This window comes from Oryctolagus cuniculus, chromosome 15 (genome assembly GCF_051225735.1).
Source record: "Oryctolagus cuniculus isolate XC-2025 breed Fujian yellow rabbit chromosome 15, ASM5122573v1, whole genome shotgun sequence".
Taxonomy (NCBI): Eukaryota; Metazoa; Chordata; class Mammalia; order Lagomorpha; family Leporidae; genus Oryctolagus; species Oryctolagus cuniculus.
This window is the reverse complement of record NC_142881.1, coordinates 90,868,538-90,882,559: the sequence shown is the minus strand read 5'-3', so window position 1 is coordinate 90,882,559 and position 14,022 is coordinate 90,868,538. Positions and strand designations below refer to the sequence as shown.

At 40.9% G+C, this 14,022-nt stretch overlaps 1 pseudogene across 1 annotated transcript; it reads right to left on the bottom strand.

Annotated features, from left to right (window-relative positions):
* Positions 1-6,501: 6,501 nt before the first annotated feature.
* Positions 6,502-7,719, bottom strand: LOC100358809 (RRP15-like protein; annotated as a pseudogene). Its single transcript, XR_016221382.1, has 2 exons — positions 7,151-7,719; positions 6,502-6,784 (listed from the first exon to the last, which is right to left on the bottom strand). The product of XR_016221382.1 is annotated as an RRP15-like protein (transcript).
* Positions 7,720-14,022: the final 6,303 nt, after the last annotated feature.

Below are 14,022 nucleotides of genomic sequence, written 5' to 3'. Positions count from 1 at the left end.
ACATGAGTGAGAACAGGAGGTATTTCTCTTCTTGCACTTGGTGTATTTCATGTAACAGAATGTCCTCCAAGTTCATCCATGTTGTCAGAATTAATAGGATTTCCTTCATTGCTAAGATTAAAAAATATTCCATTGTGTGTGTGTGTGTGTGTGTGTGTGTGTATGTGTATTTATATATGTCAGGTTGCCGTTATACACTTATCTGCTGATAGGTCGATTCCACACTTGGAACATTTGTATAATGCTGAAATGAAAATGAGGAAAACACATATATCTTTCATGCACACATTTCATATCCTTTAGATACATGAATATGTGTTTGTGGTGGAATGAGAAGGCCATGCCAAGATGGCCACTGGCAAGCGAGTGTCAGTTACTCAGGAAATGGCTTCAGAACCCACATGTCAAAAGAGCCTGCCTGGCCAGAGGCAGTGATTGGTTATGGCATAAACTGCCCCTTGACTGGATTGGCTGCCTCGGCTATATAAGCTGCTGCACCAACTAAAGTAAATGAGTCTGAGAGCTGCTCACCTCTAGCCTGCTTTCAACAGACTGCTGGTGTCTGTGTTGTGACTCCACACCTCTTGCCCCCACTGTGCCTCTCTCAGAACGAATCCACAGCAACATGGTTCATCAGAACTGCTGGATAATATTATAGTCAAAGTCACATTTATATCAAATTCTACTTATCAAAGACATCATTTTAGATTCTAATTGAATTTGAAACTAATTTTCCTTTTACTCAAAGAAAAAATACCTTAAGCCATTGATGCCTAGTCAGCAGTCAGCTATTTGGGACTGTGAGATGGGTCTCAAGGGTTAATGTAGGCTAGGGACTGATGTGCCAGGGACAAAATGTCCACTGGAGATTGCTCACCATTGTTAGGTTTTAATGGGAGAGGGCATTGTTTAAGCACAGGTGGACACCCCTCCAGAGATTCCTAAGGAGAATCTGATAGGTTGTAGAAGAGGGCAATTACTACAAGGAGGCTCCTGTAAGAGCCCACAAAAGGGCAGGGTAGAAAGAAACTGGAGTCCCTGCAAAGAGACAATAACCTTATACTCTAATACTGTGCATGTCTAATAGTGAGGCTGTCACTCAAATCAGTCTCAGGGATTAGGAGTCAGGTCTCAAGAAGTCATCATGTGGATTAACCCATATGCATTCAACAGCATCTGAAGTTATTGGGCCTAGATTCTTGCCCAGAAACCCCCAGGCCATATTAAAACAATGGGGGCAATTGTCACCTGATAAAAAAATTCCACTGGGATTAAAATCAGCAGTCACAAGCAATAACAGAAGAACCCTGATGGCTCACTGCATATACCCAAGGACTCTGACACTTTAGGAAAAGAATTTGATGCATACCAAAGCATATGCAGGGTAATAGAGGCAAGAGGTCTGTTAGGAGACAGAGTTCTGATGTGGGGAGTCAGAGTAGAGGGGCTGGCACTTTATGTAACTCACTTAAGCTAACTTCTCCATCCTCCAGTTTGTAAATAGGGAAGGTAGTGGTGTAGAAAATGATGAGGCATTTTTCTGTATGCTCATGGGCCAAAGAAATAAAAGTAGATAGTTTGCCTCTTGGTTGGAATGAGAGCTGTACTGGAAGAGGAGCAGCTGGGACCAGAACTGGCAGCCATATGAGATGCCGGCACTTCAGGCCAGGGTGTCAACCTGCTATGCCACAGCGCTGACCCCACGTGCTTCAGGCCTTATGTCTCCTGAGTTTGAGACATCTTAAAGCTGTCTTGCTACCTGTGGTGTCCAGACATGCACTGAAGCCCACAGGAAAGGGAGGAAGGTGAGGGTGGGATTAACACGTGTCACCCATTCTTGCTCAGCCTTCCACACCGAAGCCTAGGATATATAGTTGTCAGAATAGCACACACTGGGAGTGATCAGTTCCCTTACTGGTAGTGTGCTATATTAGGCCTCTGCCTGGTCAAATATATACTGTAGCTTGTTTTCATACATAGGGAAAAATAGTAGTTTTATGCCTCTTCTTGAGTCTGGCCTAATAGGCCTGATTTCAACAACGATCTTTCAAGTCAAGAGCCTTAGCAGAGGTGTCTGTAAGCTAGAGTGCCAGCCCTGGCTACCACCTGTGTTGTTGACTACACAGGTGAAATCACAAAGAAGCAGAGAAGGAGAATATAATTCTCCCCAGTAAAACTCCTCTGCAGTAGCTGACAATGGGGACCCAAAAGAGCAGACTGGATAAGCAAGGTGGGGGATACCAGAGACATGCTGAGACTTGTCTATGCCACCCAGGGACTGCATCTAATGGGAGTTTAGATCAAGAGACTGCCTGTCTGCAAACAAGATAGACTTAACCCAGAACCGATGAATAAAATATCTAGGAAATACCCACTAATAAGACCAGGAAATTGAGTTTGTAGAAATTGTGGAGACTTGACAAGGTACAGAAAGCATTTGGAGAAGCAGAGAGACAGAGATCTGTTGAGATCTGGGGTAAAGGAAAAACTCACCTGAGGCATGGAGCCCGGAACCCAAGGCCTCACTGCAGGCTGTACCCAGTCTCACAGACAGATTAATCTCTGGGAAGGAAGAACAGAATGCAGTTTTCAGCTGACACCCTAATGGGCCATTGGTATCTGATGTTCAGTCAGGGAGTCCTTGAAAAACTCCAGAGAGTGGCCCTGGCCTGAATTTCAAGGTTACTCCAAACCTTTCTCCCAGTCCATGTGTCGGGCTGATCCATGTGAAAGGAAGCTGAGTTGGGCCAGACCAACATTCCCAGAGCTGAGACAAGAAGCATGAAGGGTGGAGTCTCTGGCTTTCTAGCTCATGAGGACTCCAAAATGGCAGGGGACAGGCTCCTCACTGGAAACTGTGTTGGCCCAACACCTTTCCGGCAGTGGGAGCCTGGTGCCTAGCCACGAGACCTTCTGAAAATGCTGGAGTGTAGCCCCAGCCAGAATCCATCAGTTGCCTCAAGGCCTTCTTCCAGGCCCACGCAAAGGGCCAATGCATGCAGGAGGCAAGGGAGGTGTTTCAAGGCCCAACACCATTTCAGCAGTCAGGGGGCTGGTGCCTAGCCAGGAGACCTTCTAAAACCTCTGGAGTGTAGCTGCAGCCAGAATCCATCAGTTGTCTCTGGGCCTTCTTCCACTCCACCCAAAGGGCTGAACTATGCAAGAGGGAGGGAAGACGTTAGGATAGAGTCCCAGCTCCAGGGGACTGATATGGCTCATCCCTGAGTCTTGAGACCAGCAGCCATGCTAATCACTTTTAACTGGCTAACAGGGACCCAGTGTTTTGAGAAAAATGCAAGTTACTATGAAAGAGAGGAAGGCTGTCCAAAAGAAAAGCAACAGCAGTCTGCATGCTCACCAGTCTTGTGAGATAATCTGATGTTGGATCCACATCACATTGGAGTTGTTATCCAAGTCACGGCACAAAAATAATATTATGGGAAAACTGTGGTAGAGAAATTATTGTTACCTCGGTTCTTTGTCTCACATAGAAGAATTTCCAGGTTGACAGCAAGGAGATTTAAAAGTATTTATTAGAATCAAAGACCACCAGCGAGAGTAGCATGGAGGGGGGCTTCTAAGAGAGGAAAACTCCTTTTTAAAAGCTTTTTACTTGGAAGTTTTTCCACTTGAATATTTTTGCTTTACTTATTCTCAGTTTCATTCTTTTCTTACACAGCATTTCCAAGACTAATGTATGGAAATTTCACTTGATGCTACTTTTAGGTTTTAAAGTTTTTTGTCTTACACCTCAGTCATTCAAATGAGCATATGTTTAGGTGTAGTGTAAGATAAAATTATAATATCTTTCCTTTGCATGTGGATATCAAATTGTTAATGACTATTCCAGAGACATGCCTATCTTCATTGTTTGGTATTGGCATCTCTGTCAAAACTTAATGGACTGTGAATACAAAGATTGATTTTTACCTCTTTACTCTGTTCCCCCTTCCATTTAAAGTGTCTGGTTTTTGCCAGTACAAAACTGTTTGAATATTATAGCTCAATTTATTAGAATTTCAGAGTTTGCATTTGTTACAATGTCATTGTTATTGAATGGTCATTTCTTGATAGGTTTGGAAAATGTCAAATATTCCCCAAGTACAGTAGATTGTGGTACAATTTTGCTGTACATTTTTGTGCGGTACAATGTGATACTTCATTTCATGTATACAAGGTTTAATGATCAATTAGGTTATGTAACACTTTCATTGTGTTCAACATGTAACAATTTTCCTTGATTAGCACATCATAGTTACACATAAGTCCAGAATATAATATGACACTCCAACATACATGTGAGTTTCCCATGCATAATGATAAAATTAGAGCACTTAGCATCTCCATTTCCTTGTACCAGCCCATGTTTAGACACTTGCAGCTATTCCTTCAGCCATTCAATTGCAAAATTGCAGGTTTTACATTTATATAGTGTGTGTACTCTGTTGTTGCAGTTGATTTCTCAACAATGTTGCAGTGGATTGTTTCTGAGAGGAGGAGTGTGGTGGGGTCAAGAGGAGTCACCACACAGACCCTGGGAGTCGGGTGAAAGCGGGCCTGAGGCGAGCAGCCTGCAGACTCACTTATATCAGTTAGTACAACAGCTTATATAGCCAAGACCAGCCAATCCGGTCAAGGGGTGGTCTATGCCGCAACAAATCACAGCCTGTTGCCAGGCAGTTTCCAAAGCCATCCAATCACAGCCTATTGCCAGTCAGGCTCTTGTTGTCAGACAGTTTCTGAAACCATCCAATCATGGCCTGCCATCAGTCAGGCTTTGTTGTCATGTGGTTTCCAAAGCCATCCAATCACGACCTGTTGCCAGGCAGTTTCTGCTGTCAGTGGCCATCTTGGCATGAACTTTTCACCTCAGTGGCCATCTTTTTTTTAATCATATAAAACTGAAAATTTTATTTATTTATTTATTTATTTTATTTATTCAGGAAAAAATTTGCAAACTTTTTGTATGATGACCCAAGAACTGATTAATAACAAAATATAAAGTTTAATATTTGGTCCTGTGGAAAAACGAGTTTTTAGGTTTTACACATTATTTTCCCGAAATTATCTATGAGTTAGGATACACTGAAATATTATCTATTAGGATACTGAGCATTCCTGTATTAACACTGAGGAATACCTGTTCACATTTATTTATATTAAAGTGACAAGATGGCAGTTCTAAATTTAATAAGATACTGAAGTTCAGAAGTTGGGACAAATACAAAAATGTATTTTGAGCTTTGCTGTTTTAACCACTTTATATTTTGGGTGTCTACCTTTCTTCAAGATAACAAATACCAGGCCATGGACTAATTTAATGTTAGCCACATAATACTGGTAACACTTAAATGGGCTTAAAAATAGAAACATCTATGCTTTAGTACATTGTTTTGGGAGAAAATTATTCCTTCAATATATAATAGATGCAAGTATGTACAACCGAGTGATAGGAGGGAACTATTTTTCTTATGGAAATGATGGAGAAAGGGATGGATCATTGTCAAAGAAGAACAACTCACATTAATAAATAATTCCCTTACAAACTTGTAATCTGGAGCTGAGTTTCACAGGAATTTTGGAATAATATTAAACAGTCTTACTTTTCTCTTCTGTTTATTTCACAACTTGATACTAAAAGTCACCCAATTTAATAACTTTTAAGGAAACAATATGCAATGAAGTCTCAAATCAGATGCAATATTATGATGCAAAATTACCTGGTACCTAACTCCATCATTTCATGGCTTAGGTTGTCCATGAAAAAAGAATTTAAACTAACTCAAATGTTTTGGGAGATGAAAAGAGAGAAATTAGAACATATCAAATATGTTTCCTAAGAAACCAAATCTCTTGCATAAGATACCCATGAAAATTTCCATCTCAATAAATCTTTCATGAAAAAAAATTCTAAAAAGTAAATGTTAGTACTTATTTATATTACTTAGTATATAAAAGGAAATATAAAAGTAGAGATCTAGTATTTTTAAATATCTATCAGACAAAATTAAATTCATCGCACAAAATCAAAAATATTAACTTTATGCACAGGTTTCTCAATAGCTAACTAAAACAGACAAAAATATCCATCATTCCCAAAAGCTACAAACAAATAGTGTCTAAATTGGAAGGCAGAGAAATATTGACTTCAAAGAGTTCATTTTACTTATGAATTGGCATTGCATGTCTAGCAACAGTGGTGACACTGAAAGAACCCAGCACAGACATGACCAATCTGTAAACATCTGACCATACTGGCACGATGTGGATCTTGCTGATCAAGTGGATGTATTTTTTGTTGCAGATGTCTTGAGGAACAATGCCTAAAGTTATGCAAAATTTGAAAATACAATTTTAACAAAGTTTACATGTAAAGGGGGAACATCAAAGCTAGTAAGTCTTGGCTTTCTTACAAATGGTATCATTATAATTCCCAAACTGCCGGAGGATAGAGTATCTTTGTAGCTAAAATAAACTGAAAACTATGTTGCCTCTATTATTTTACACTTCAGAGTCACTTGCAGATTCTGGTCTGCTGTTATCTGCCCCAACTTAACTTGTCCCAGTCTTTCATAGGTGCTCCCATCATGAAATCATCACGTAGGATCGTCCAACCTGGGCCCTCTTCTTATTTCGCTTTAGTCTGTTTGCCTTTCGAGTTCTCAGTTGAACTTTTCTCATTTGCAGTTCCATCCATTCCTCTCAGAACACTGATGAAATCTTTCTTAGAAACAGTTGATATCAATTTAGCACGCTTTCTAATAGAGCCTCCAGCTTCTTTAACCTTTTCTCTTTTCTATTTTTATTTATTTATTTATTTATTTATTTTGACAGGCAGAGTGGACAGTGAGAGAGAGAGACAGAGAGAAAGGTCTTCCTTTGCCATTGGTTCACCCTCCAATGGCCGCCGCGGCCGGCGCACTGCACTGATCCGAAGGCAGGAGCCAGGTACTTCTCCTGGTCTCCCATGGGGTGCAGGGCCCAAGCACTTGGGCCATCTTCCACTGCACTCCCTGGCCACAGCAGAGAGCTGGCCTGGAAGAGGGGCAACCGGGACAGAATCCAGCGCCCCTACCGGGACTAGAACCCGGTGTGCCGGCACCGCAAGGTGGAGGATTAGCCTAGTGAGCCGCGGTGCCGGCCCTTTAACCTTTTCATCAACATTCTTTTGATGTTTTTGGACAGCATAAATAATTGCACCACACCCCTCGTTGCAATTCTCTGAAGATTTCTCTCTGCTTCTTTTTCTTTGACAACATCTGGCTTTACTCAGCACATCATTTCCCACTCCCGCCTCTTATCAAGCTGTTTTCTTCTCTCAAGTCTTTCTTGCTTTAACTTTTCTTTTTCCTTTTCCAGTTCTTTATTTTTGACTAGAATGGTGGGTTTACTTTTAGGTGTTTTCTTGTTGAGGATTTTAGCCATGGCATCTGCCCAGCACATATTAGTTCCAGCACATGATTCTCCAGCATTTTCATTTTCTTTGTCACAGGGTTCAGCATCATCCTCATTGTCAACATCTGCTGCTTCATCATCAGAAAAATGATCCTTTTCTGATCCACAGCTTCCTATAGATCCTCCACTGTCGGAAGCATCTTTCACCTCCTCTTCCAGCTCTGACGCTATGACTTTGGCAATCATTTTCACCTTCTTCTTCTTTAGCGAATTTTTCAGCTTTTTCCCCGCACTCACACGTGAGTTTGCAATGGCCGCAGCCATTTTTCTCTCATGGAAGTACCCAAGTGCTTGGGTTTCTGCACCTGCGTGGGAGACCAGGAAGAAGCACCTGGCTCCTGGCTTCGGATCGCTGCAGTGCCAGCGGTAGCAGCCATTAGGGGAGTGAACCAATGGAAGGAAGACCTTTCTCTCTGTCTCTCTCACTTTTTATAACTCTGTCAAATAAATAAAAGAAAAAGAAAAAGAAAAAGAAAAAATAAGTTTTGATTATTCTTTTTTCCATACTTGAATGATAAACTTTACCAGGAAGTGATCTCTGTGCATAGTGAACCATGCCATACCTTGATGTGTAACAAATTGTTACTTAAGAGTAAAACTGGAAACAAAGCAATTACGTTTCAGGTATCCAGGTTTTCAAGCATCCCACTTATCCACAAACTGATCTCATAAAATTGACATTGTTTCATCCTTCTTATCTGGCACAAAGGTCCTGGGAACACATCCAGTGCCACCAGGAAGAACTATCAGGTTAGAGGGAGCATTGGCATAGCTATAGATACCAAATGTGGAAATAGACCAGGTTTTGGAGAGCTCCAATTCTGAAATAATGGTGGCAACATGAAGCAATTGTATTGTGTTAGAGAGTGGTATGGAGAGTTTCTCAGATATGACAGGCTATTCCTCTATCACAGGTTACCCCTTCGAGACCCTTCTGAAAAGTAACATTTCCTAGTTCCTTTTCTATTTTCAACTCATTCACACATCCCTTCTCTAAATTTACATAAAGCTTCCAATATCATCCAGTCTTTGGTAGTTTACATATGAGACAAGGCAGCATCATTCAAATTTTGTTCACTCTGGACACTAGCTTCAGTAACTGCTTGGGCCATGAAAAGCTAGGGTCTTTACCACTCTGGATATCCTTTGCCTCTATTGTAAAGACCTACTGAAAGGGTGTGGGCCACAGGGAAATTCTTTTAGGTGGATTCCTCTTCATGGAGTCTACTCTTTCATTCAGCATAAACTATTTTTGCTAGAAAGGAACTAGATCACCATTCGGTATGCTCAATTTTCTCATAGAACACACTGACTTTGAAAACTAGATTTCATATAAATTTCTGTAAACTCAAATAAGAGTACTAAGTAGGCCATAGATAGGAAAAGACTAGAAGCTTCTCTTCTGAATAGTCATGATGAAACCTCACAAATACAATTGGCCCATAATATGAGAGCTTGCACAAACTTTACAGTAATTTTTCTGGGGATTTGTGATCTTAAACTGGTATTGTGAAAGTCATGTGCTACATATCGATGGATAAATCTATGCCATATAGGTTAGTAACATGACCTAGTAACTGAGTTCAAACTAGACTTAAAACACAGATCTTGCTTTTGTAGTCTGCCCCTTTGAAATCTGGGTGGCCACATTTGTGGAACTGCTAGAACCAATTTCTGCATATCTATAAGAGCACAGACATTGTGGCAGAGCACTCCTGTCTGATGAATTAACTACCTTTAATGAAGGTCATGGTGCATATTTCCTGGTCTTCAGATCTGATAATCCAATGCCAGTATGGCTTCCCCTATTGAATGAGACCTCTGGCTCACAACCAAATGTCAAGACTCACCCACCTGAGAACCATGGATGCTTTTGCTCCCAGCAAGCAGATGTGTCTCACTCCCCGGGACTCCCTGGTACTTTTGGGGACTGCTTGTTTCCCCCAGAAGCCTTCCTTCAGGGATTGAGATTGCATTTGGAGTGGATGGAGCAGTATCAGTAAAGCTTCAGGGCCTGGAATTTTTTGGGAAGAGGGCAGGATTGGTCAGAAAGACCAACGCTCAGAAGGAACCTGAAAAACCTGTATCCACAGTTCCGTGCTAGTGATGTCATAACAGGGGAAGACTGTACTTCTCAGAAGTACATTTCCATTAGGAAATGTATGGTTTGTATGGTTCCTGAATATCTAGCCTTATCAGTCATGGTGCATCTGAATTCATCTCCATCCATGTGTGCTAACCATATAGAATTCTGATGACCAATACTTGGCTTGACAAATTTACATTTGAAAGAAATGTGCTATGAATGCAGGAACTACTACCTAGGAACTCCTGAAATTCTCCTGTCTACCCACCCATACATCTTGCAAATGTTCACTTGTTGTTCTGAGAGCTGGGCTTGAATTTTTCCCTGCATCTGTGGATTGCTGCCACCAAATAGACAAAGAGGTCAACACAAGAGATCTGTGAAATGCAAGGGTTCCACTGATATTTATGCCCCTCATTCAAATGGGATGGTCAGGGATGTGGGCTTGAATTTGGAAGGGGTTGGTTAACTGACTCTGGGTCCACAGCTATTCCTAGTCTTCTCTATGCTTAAGGTATGATTTGATCCACTCAAATTCCGTAGTCTTCTATAATCCTTCCATTGCCATCCATTGACTATTCTGTGAATGCAGGAAAATCTGCCTTGAGCTTCCAAGCCTATGTACCAGCTCCTCGGATCACAGAGGCAATGGTACCCTGAAAAATAAGTCTAAAACTCATATTTCTTGAAATAGGAATGAACTTTCAGAGATCAAAGAACTAGACTGGCACCGTGAAGTAGTAGGTCCTCATGTCCTTTCTTCATGTCCTTTTATTCATCCAGCTCATTACAAAACTGCCAACCGAAGCTCCTCCAACTGGGATTGGAAATGTGGATTCCATGAGGAGTCCTGAGAAGAGAAAAAGTTGGAAGAACATACTCATGGACAGTTGGCTAGTCTTATTTTTTAAAGACTTATTTGAAGAGCTGAGTTGCTGGAAGATAGAGGCAGAGACAGAGATCTTGCATCTGTTGGCTGACTTCTCAATTGGCCATAATGGCTAGTGCTGGGCCAAGATGAAGCCAGGAGCCAGATGTTCTTTTGGGATTCCTACATGGGTGCAGGAAAACAAGCACTTGAACCATATTCCACTATTTCCCAGGCATGATTGCAGGGAGCAGGATCAGAAGTGGAGCAGTCAGGATTTGAACTAGCACCAATATGAGATGCAGGCACATGGGTGCAGGAACCCAAGCACTTGAGCCATCTTCCACTGCTTTCCCAGGCACATTGGCAGGGAGTTGGAACAGAAGTGGAGCAGCCAGCCCTGACAGTTGGCAACTCATTCTTCTATTGCCTAAGTATACTTTCCATGTAATGAGTAGACTTAATTATTTTAAGCACTGAATAAATGACAAAAGTCTGGGTAATTAATCTGAGCTGAATGCAGAGGTATAGTCCCATGGTAGAGATAAAGAAAGTACTGGCCAGAGAGTGGATGGACTACTCAGGACTCCCATAAGGATTATCAAGTTATTTGTTTCATTTCTTAATATTTACTTATTTATTTGAAAGGAAGAGCAAGAGAGAGAGAGAGAGAGAGAGAGAGAGAGAGATATGTTCCTTCTGTCCTGCTTCTTCACCACCCAGATGGTTGCAACAGTAGGGTCTGCATCCAGGAATCAATAACTCCATATGGTTTCTACTTATTTCATAACAGCTCAATTAATGGTCCATCTTTTATTGCCTTCACAGGCACACTAGCAGGCATCTGGATCAGAAGCAGAGTACTTGGGCTTCGAACTGACCCTACAATATGGGATGCTGCATCACAGATAAACTACTCTACCACAATGCCAAACCCTAAGTTAGTCTTTTCTGGTTCACTGCTACTAAAATATTTAGGCAAGTACCTGTGGTGTCTATGTTTTTCTTTGGATTAATTTATTACTTAATTACATTCTTGATCTTAGCCAAAAGGCTGAGAAGTGATACTTAATTATATTCTTTAAAAAGACATACAGACAAGAGTAATATCAGCGGTCCCAAATACTTTGCCCTTGAATCAATAATCATTTTTTTTAGCTTTTTTTTTAAATTTTATTTAATGAATATAAATTTCCAAAGTACGACTTACGGATTACAATGGCTTCCCCCCATACCGTCCCTCCCACCCACAACCCTCCCCTTTCCCACTCCCTCTCCCCTTCCATTCACATCAAGATTCATTTTCGATTATCTTAATATACAGAAGATCAGCTTAGTATACATTAAGTAAGGATTTCAACAGTTCGCTGCCACACAGAAACATAAAGTGAAAAATAATAGATGATTTTTTTTAAATGATGATGAAATCAGATCAGACCTATTGTCATGTTTAATCCCAGTGAGAGTCAAGTTGGGAATTGATAATTTCTTTCTTTTTTTTTTTTACAGAAGATCAGTTTAGTATGCATTCAGGAAAGATTTCAACAGTTTGCACCCCCATAGAAACACAAAGTGAAATATATTGTTTGAGTACTCGTTATAGCATTAAATCTCAATGTACAGCACATTAAGGACAGAGATCCTACATGAGGAGTAAGTGCACAGTGACTCCTGTTGTTGACTTTACCAATTGACACTCCTGTCTATGGCATCAGTAATCTCCCTATACTCCAGTCATGAGTTTCCAAGGCTATGGAAGCCCTCTGAGTTCTCCGATTCTTATCTTGTTTAGACAAGGTCATAGTCAAAGTGGAGGTTCTCTCCTCCCTTCAGAGAAAGGTACCTCCTTCTTTGAAGACCTGTTCTTTCCACTGGGATCTCACTCACAGAGATCTTTTGCCAGAGTGTCTTGGCTTTCCATGCCTGAAATACTCTCATGGGCTTTTCAGCCAGATACGAATGCCTTTAGGGCTGATTCTGAGGCCAGAGTGCTATTTAGAACATCTGCCATTCTATGAGTCTGCTGAGTATCTCACTTCCCATGTTGGATCACTCTCCCCTTTATTTATTCTATCGGTTAGTGTTAGCAGGTACTAGACTTGTTTATGTGCTCCCTTTGACTCTTAGTCCTTTCATTATGATCAATTGTGAACTGAAATTGATCACTTGGAATAGTGAGATGGCATTGGTACATGCCACCTTGATGTGATTGAATTGGAATCCCCTGGTATGTTTCTAACTCTACCATTTGGGGCAAGTCAGCTTGAGCATGTCCCAAATTATACATCTCTTCCCTCTCTTATTCCCACTCTTATGTTTAACAGGGATCACATTTCAGTTAATTTTCAACACTTAAGAATAACTGTGTGATAATTACAGAATTAAACCAGTCATATTAAGTAGAACAGACAAAAAAAACTACTAAGAGGGATAATGTATGAAGTTGTTCATTAACAGTCAGGGCTATGCTGATCAAGTCACTGTTTCCCATAGTGTCCATTTCACTTCAACAGGTTTCCTTTTTGGTGTTCAGTCAGTTGTCACCGATCAGGGAGAACATATGGTATTTGTCCCTTTGGGACTGGCTTATTTCACTCAGCATGATGTGTTCCAGATTCCTCCATTTTGTTGCAAATGACTGGATTTCGTTGTTTCTTACTGCGGTATAGTATTCTAAAGAGTACATATCCCATAATTTCTTTATCCAGTCTACCGTTGATGGGCATTTAGGTTGGTTCCAGGTCTTAGCTATTGTGAATTGAGCTGCAATAAACATTAGGGTGCAGACCGCTTTTTTGTTTGCCAATTTAAATTCCTTTGGGTAAATTCCAAGGAGTGGGATGGCTGGGTCGAACAGTAGGGTTATCTTCAGGTTCCTGAGGAATCTCCAGACTGACTTCCATAGTGGCTTGACCAGTTTGCATTCCCACCAACAGTGGGTTAGTGTCCCTTTTTCCCCACATCCTCGCCAGCATCTGTTGTTGGTAGATTTCTGTATGTGAGCCATTCTAACCGGGGTGAGGTGAAACCTCATTGTGGTTTTGATTTGCATTTCCCTGATTGCTAATGACCTTGAACATTTTTTCATGTGCCTGTTGGCCATTTGGATTTCCTCTTTTGAAAAATGTCTATTGAGGCCCTTGGCCCATCTCTTAATTGGGTTGTTGGTTTTGTTTTTGTGGAGTTTCTTGATCTCTTTGTAGATTCTGGTGATTAACCCTTTATCTGTTGCATAGTTTGTAAATATTTTTTCCCATTCTGTCGGTTGTCTCTTCACTCTCCTGACTGTTTCTTTTGCAGTACAGAAACTTCTCAATTTGATGCAATCCCAATAGTTGATTTTGGCTTTGACTGCCTGTGCCTCCCGGGTCTTTTCCAGAAATTCTTTGCCTGTGCCAATATCTTGAAGGGTTTCTCCAATGTTCTCTAGTAACTTGATGGTGTCAGGTCGTAGATTTAGGTCTTTAATCCATGTTGAGTGGATTTTTGTGTAAGGTGTAAGGTAGGGGTCTTGCTTCATGATTCTGCACATGGAAATCCAATTTTCCCAGCACCATTTATTGAAGAGACTGTCCTTGCTCCAGGAATTAGTTTTAGATCCTTGATCAAATAT